Below are 6,423 nucleotides of genomic sequence, written 5' to 3' on the forward strand. Positions count from 1 at the left end.
AGTATGCAACCAGTACCCATCCCACRCTCTTTTCTCCTTGTCAAAAGCTAACAAATTCATGATGACACTCTAATAATACAAAATGTGCCAATTTATTATATATCCTAATTGCAAAAATATATTTTATAATTCAGAGGTCTTTTCTTGTGCTGAAAACCATCAAGACTAGTTTGGTGGCAAGGGGAATGTCTTTTTTTGGTYGGGGCTGCAGTTTTTCAGCTGTGTGAATTGCTTAGGCCAATGTCCTAGTAAAACACTGGCAACAATTTTGTATTCAAGTTATTAAACTTTTTTTGGGAAACTTTAATTGTCAGCTCATTATTAATTTGACAGTGCCATCATGGGTGTCTTCATTGACTGTTCACCTTTTTTTGAGGACTGAATTATGAGTAACCACAGGGTCAGTTGGGGGTGATGGATCATGGCTAGAAGGGATGCAGCAAATGTCAGTGACATCAAATGTTGCATGTTTGAGTCTCGCCTGAGAATCTTTGCTAACCCTTAACCTGATTCTCCTAACCTGCGTAAGTTCTAACCTCTTCTGACATTGGGCTTGTTTGACGCAGCTGACAGTGCAGGGGACTGCCGACTGACTGATCAACAAATCACCTTGCATCATAAATAACGACACTGAACAAAAATCTAAACGCAGCGTGTAGTGTTGGTCCCATGTTAAATGAGCTGAAATAATGTCCCATATGCACAAAATGCTTATTTCTCAAATTTTGTGTAAAGAAAAATGTTTTGCATCCCTGTTAGCGAGCATTTCTCCTTTGCCAAGGAATGTCCACCAAAGCTATTGCCAGATAATTCATTGTTAATTTCTCTACTATAAGCRGCCTCCAATGTCATTTTAGAGAATTTGGCAGTATGTCCAACTGGCCTCAACTGCAGACTACYTGTATGGCATCATTGTGGGRGAGCAGTTTGCTGACAACGAACACAAATGCACAGAGATACCGTGACAAGTTCCTGAGGCCCATTTGTTGTGCCATTTATCTGCCGACATCACCATGTTTCAGCAACGATGGCGACGTGGTTGTGCACAAGATTGCAGTGGAGGAGTTAGCTGTTTAGGGTTGTATTGCACAAAGTGAGTTAATTCATAGCCACAAGAAGCAAGAGAGACCCTCCAGAGGCAGAGGGAATGAGATCCCAAGCCCTACTAATTGCCTACAGGAGGGGGTAGTGGGTAAACTGGCTCGGAAGATGCTATTTCAGGGCCTTAACATCCCTGATGTTCCCATGAAACTCTAAAATGGCGCCTGAGCAGAAGGCAGATGTTTTACGTGCCCCTAACCAATACGAGGCAAATAACACAAACATGCATGAGAGCACCAGCTGTCCGGGAAGACTGTGTGATCACGCTCTCCGCAGCCAATGTGAGTAAGACCTTTAGACAGGTCAACATTCACAAGGCCACAGGGCCAGACGGATTACCAGGACGTGTACTGCGAGCATATGCTGACCAACTAGCAAGTGTCTTCACTGACATTTTCAACTTCTCCCTGTCTGAGTCTGTAATACCAACATGTTTTAAGCAGACCACTATAGTCCCTGTGCCCAAGAACACTAAGGTAACCTGCCTAAATGACTACCGACCCGTAGCACTCACGTCTGTGGCCATGAAGTGCTTTGAAAGGCTGGTCATGGCTCACATCAACACCATCATCCCAGAAACCCTAGACCCACTCCAATTTGCATACCGCCCCAACAGATCCACAGATGATGCAGTCTCTACTGCACACCACACTGCCCTTTCCCACTTGGACAAAAGGAACACCTATGTGAGAATGCTATTAATTGACTACAGCTCAGCATTCAACACCATAGTGCCCTCAAAGCTCATCACTAAGCTAAGGACCCTGGGACTAAACACCTCCCTCTGCAACTGGATCCTGGACTTCCTGACGGGCTGCCCCCAGGTGGTAAGGGTAGGTAACAACACATCCGCCACACTGATCCTCAATACAGGGGCCCCTCACGGGTGCGTGCTCAGCCCCCTCCTGTACTCCCTGTTCACTCATGACTGCATGGCCATYRACGACTCCAACACTGTCATTACATTTTTCGATGACACAACAGTGGTGGGCCTGATCACCGACAACAACGAGACAGCCTACAGGGAGGAGGTCAGAGACCTGGCCGTGTGATGCCAGTACAACAACTTCTCCCTCAACGTGATCAAGACAAAGGAGATGATTATTGACTACAGGAAAAAGAGGACTGAGCACGCCCCCATTCTCATTGACGGGGCTGCAGTGGAGCAGGTTGAGAGCTTCAAGTTCCTTGGTGTCCACATCACCAACAAGCTAACATGGTCCAAATACACCAAGACAGTCGTGAAGAGGGCACGACAAAACCTATTCCCCCTCAGGAGACTGAAAATATTTGGCATGGGTCCTCAGGTTCTCAAAAGGATCTACAGCTGCACCATCAAGAGCATCCTGACTGGTTGCATCACTGCCTGGTTTGGCAACTGCTCGGCCTCCGACCGCAAGGCCGAGGGTAGTGCGAATGGCCCAGTACATCATTGGGGCCAAGCTTCCTGCCATCCAGGACCTCTATAACAGGCGGTGTCAGAGGAAGGCCCTAAAAATTGTCAAAGACTCCAGCCACCCAAGTCATAGACTGTTCTCTCTGCTACCACACGGCACCGAAGTGCCAAGTCTAGGTCCAAGAGGTTTCTACCCCCAAGCCATAAGACTCCTGAACATCTAGTCAAATGGCTACCCAGACTATTCACACCCCCCCCCCTCTCCACATCACTGCCACTCTCTGTTGTCATCTATGCATAAGTCACTTTATTTCCTCTTTAGTCACTCTACCTACATGTACATACTACCTCAACTAACCGGTGCCCCCGCACATTGACTCTGTACCGGCACCCCCTTGTATATATATTTTTTTTTACTGCTCCTCTTTAATTACTTGTTACTTATCTTTATTCTTACTTATTCTTATCCATATTTTTTTAAACTGCACTGTCGGTTAGGGGCTCGTAAGTAAGCATTTCACTGTAAGGTCTACACCTGTCGTATTTGGTGCATGTGACTAATAAKATTTGATTTGATTTTGAATGACCTTTAATATACATTATGAACTGGTGGCGAAGCTTTGACCTCTGATGGTAAGCACAATCATGCGGACTCTTCCCCTGGCTACAACTATAAGCAATCAATTACCTATTCAAGAAGCAATGTTGTCTTCCAAGAAATTCCATGTGGAACAGCTGTGTGAGACAAACCCCTCAAAGGGAACACCGTACCCAATGTCTGAGACAAACGTCCTGGTCAGAAGGGACAATCTTTGAGTAAGATTGAATCCGGCATGCTTTCCCAGTCTACATTCCACACTGGAGATTGTTGTATACCTGGTCCCAGATTCACATTCAATTAAAAACAAATCCAATAACTTTATTTTCAAGAACCAAATTTCTTAACTTTTTGCTTAAGGAGAAACCTAAACGGTGCAAGAACATGGAATTGTTTTAAGATGGTCATACCATGGATCCTTTAGCTATTTSATTTGGAATTGTAGGACCCCTTTAGGTATATCTTTTTATTTTTATTTGATAAAATATAGAATTTTCCCTTTACCACTATAGCCCATAGAAACGCATTGAATAGCATGTTTATAAATGGCAAAATATACAGTAAAAAAGGTAATCATAAGGAATAAGGTTTTGAAGTGTCTTTCGTCTAGGAGATATAATAAAGATCAGGAAATATATTTTTTTTTACACATTTAAACAAGGCTGTCAATTCAAGGCTGTTTTCATTGCCGTGTGCTGTTTGGGTACCTTTATAGCATAGTATCTTTTGTAGTGCTTCATTTGTGCCATAGCATTGCATCAACTTTCTATGCACAGACAACACCATCTGAAAGAGGTCTGTTGCCTTCAGGCAGACATTGGCTACGCTCCACCCGTTCTTCACTCACACTCACAGAGCACTAGTCAACTTGTTAGTCACGTCCTCAACTAGGATCCAGCCAGTTAATCCTTAAGAGTTGCACATGTGCGTCAATCTAAGAAATATAATTTAAAAATCCGCATCAGAATCTGTCAGTTTAAGCTAGAGATATCAATTTTTTTGCATGGACTTTGTCCCCCTTCCGCATCTGCGGTGGAAGGTGACCGAGCTACACCGGTGTTTGCCAGACCATGAGACATCCCAAAAATCTCTATTCTCACGAAAACGTCTGTAGCGTCCGACCAGTTTGGCCTACAAACTATTCTAACTCTATGAAAAGGGGAGAATCTCCATTTTGTTGTACAAGTGTCACGGGACTCTTATGAAGTCGGTAACAATGATGTGCCAGCTTCTGTCTGTAGTGTCTAAACCGTTTGAGATACAAACTAATATAAGGAGTTAAAGAAATGACGACCTGTCAATCTTTGAATAAGAAAGCTGAACAGATCAGCATCAAAGCTGAGATTGAACAGCAGTTGAACAAGTGACATGCGGTTTCTTCAGCTTCATCAGGGAGCTTCCACTAGAAGTCCTGATGAAGCTTGTCTAGAAAATATGCCGCATGCCAAAAATGACCAAGAAGCGTCAGTGCATTCAAATAAGTGATCTGGTCACAGAGCTGACGAGATTGGTTGACGGTGAAGTGGGCAAAATATCTGATTTAGGACATGAGACAAGTTTGGATTCCAAGATGGCATCGAAGCTGCACAGACCTTGGGAGGGTCAAGTGTTTGAAACACTACTTGAAAATGTAGGATTTGTTTGAGGATCAGGCGATGCTCTCCATTGTGCTCAGTGCCTACCCCATATGACAGCGAGGCCTCAGACCTTGAGGACTCATGCAGTACGTCCTGCAGCAGGGATGATGTGGAGGAGGACGAATCTGAGGGGGTGAATTATGCCACTGGTAGAAAGGTAAGACAAGCCCCAGATTACTCTTGAATGGTCATTGGTTGTGCTTTTTGATATCGGTACCAGTAAGTATAATTGTATAAGTAAAGGAAGTGAGATTGAAGTTGAATTGTGCGTCCTTGAATTCTGATCACAGTCCAGAGTGAGCATCGCCCTTGAAGACACTACAGACCAGCCAGAGGTGGACATTACTGTGAATTCTCCCCATGTGTGAGTATTCCTGGGGGAAATGTTCTRAGACTGGTTAGCTGACAACGTCACAGAAATGATGCTCACCCATCGCAGAGGCAGAAGGATGGGTGTTATGATTCTGAAGGGTGAGATAGCTAGCAACAAGCTTGTTGTATTTTGTTATTGATACCATGTCTTGTTTTGAGGTGTTTTGAGTCATGTCTTTTTTTATATATATATAACTCAGGTGTCCCTAAAGATACTCCATTTGAACCAGACTGGTAATCGACTAGCCAACTATTCGTTTCTACTATAAGTATGCTACTCAACACCAAAATTCCCTCTAGGTTTTGATCCCTTATCAGCTCCTACTCAGGTAACTAGGAAGGTGGTGCTTTTCAACAGGGATTGATACTGCCATACCCTCGATTTTACATCTACACCAATTTTTTAGATGTATTTTCATTTAAACTTTTGGGGCTTTGGGGTGGGGGTAATAATGTAATTTTTCAATCACTTCCATATTTTTTGCATAGCAGATTTTGATTGTATTTTTAATTTGAATTTTAGTGTGTAGGTATTCATTTGAAGACATTGGACTAACGCTTCGATCACACCAACAGTGCTTAGCAATTTGGTACACCAGAAGTACATGGCAATTTGGTACACCAGAAGTACATTCATTTCCAATGGAATGCTGCGTTTCAGAGGCAGTTTCAGAGCGTTCTGTGTGGTTCATATGTTTAATTTATCGAACGTATGCTTCAAATTGTATGGGTAGACGGCTTGACAGAAATGGTAGCAGAAGGTGAATGTTGAACTTTTGTTGCACACATATCCAGATGATGCTGCGTACAAATTGAGCAATAATACTATCGGTGTGATCAAGGCGCAAAGCCTAGTTTATACCCTACGTACTTATGCATGAAATAACTACAAGTAGTTACGTAAACTGGCGTTGCGTAGCAAAAGTACGCAGACGTGCAGCTCCACAATTCACTCGACGCAGGTCGCCATTTTGCGAAGCGTTCTTGCGTTGGTTACGTCGGGTATAAACTAGGCTAAAGTCATTTAATGACTTATTTTATTGTATATAGTGGTATACATAGTATAGTATAGAGATATTTACGTACTCAACAAAATCTATATTGGTGTGAGACGGTCTCAAGTTGCATAACATTCATGTTTTTCATGAGTGTAAAAACTGTATAATTGGCACTTCCCTGTAAGAGGTCGAGAAAGCCTCAAGATGGCGACAAATGTGTATCTATCATCTTCTTATTCTGCCATGGCAGAAGAGGGCTTGATGAATTGTATACAGTATATTGAATTCGGAGAGGTTATAATGTGAAATACAACATTATTG

The sequence above is a fragment of the Salvelinus sp. IW2-2015 genome, linkage group LG13 (genome assembly GCF_002910315.2).
Source record: "Salvelinus sp. IW2-2015 linkage group LG13, ASM291031v2, whole genome shotgun sequence".
In the NCBI taxonomy this organism is placed as follows: Eukaryota; Metazoa; Chordata; class Actinopteri; order Salmoniformes; family Salmonidae; genus Salvelinus; species Salvelinus sp. IW2-2015.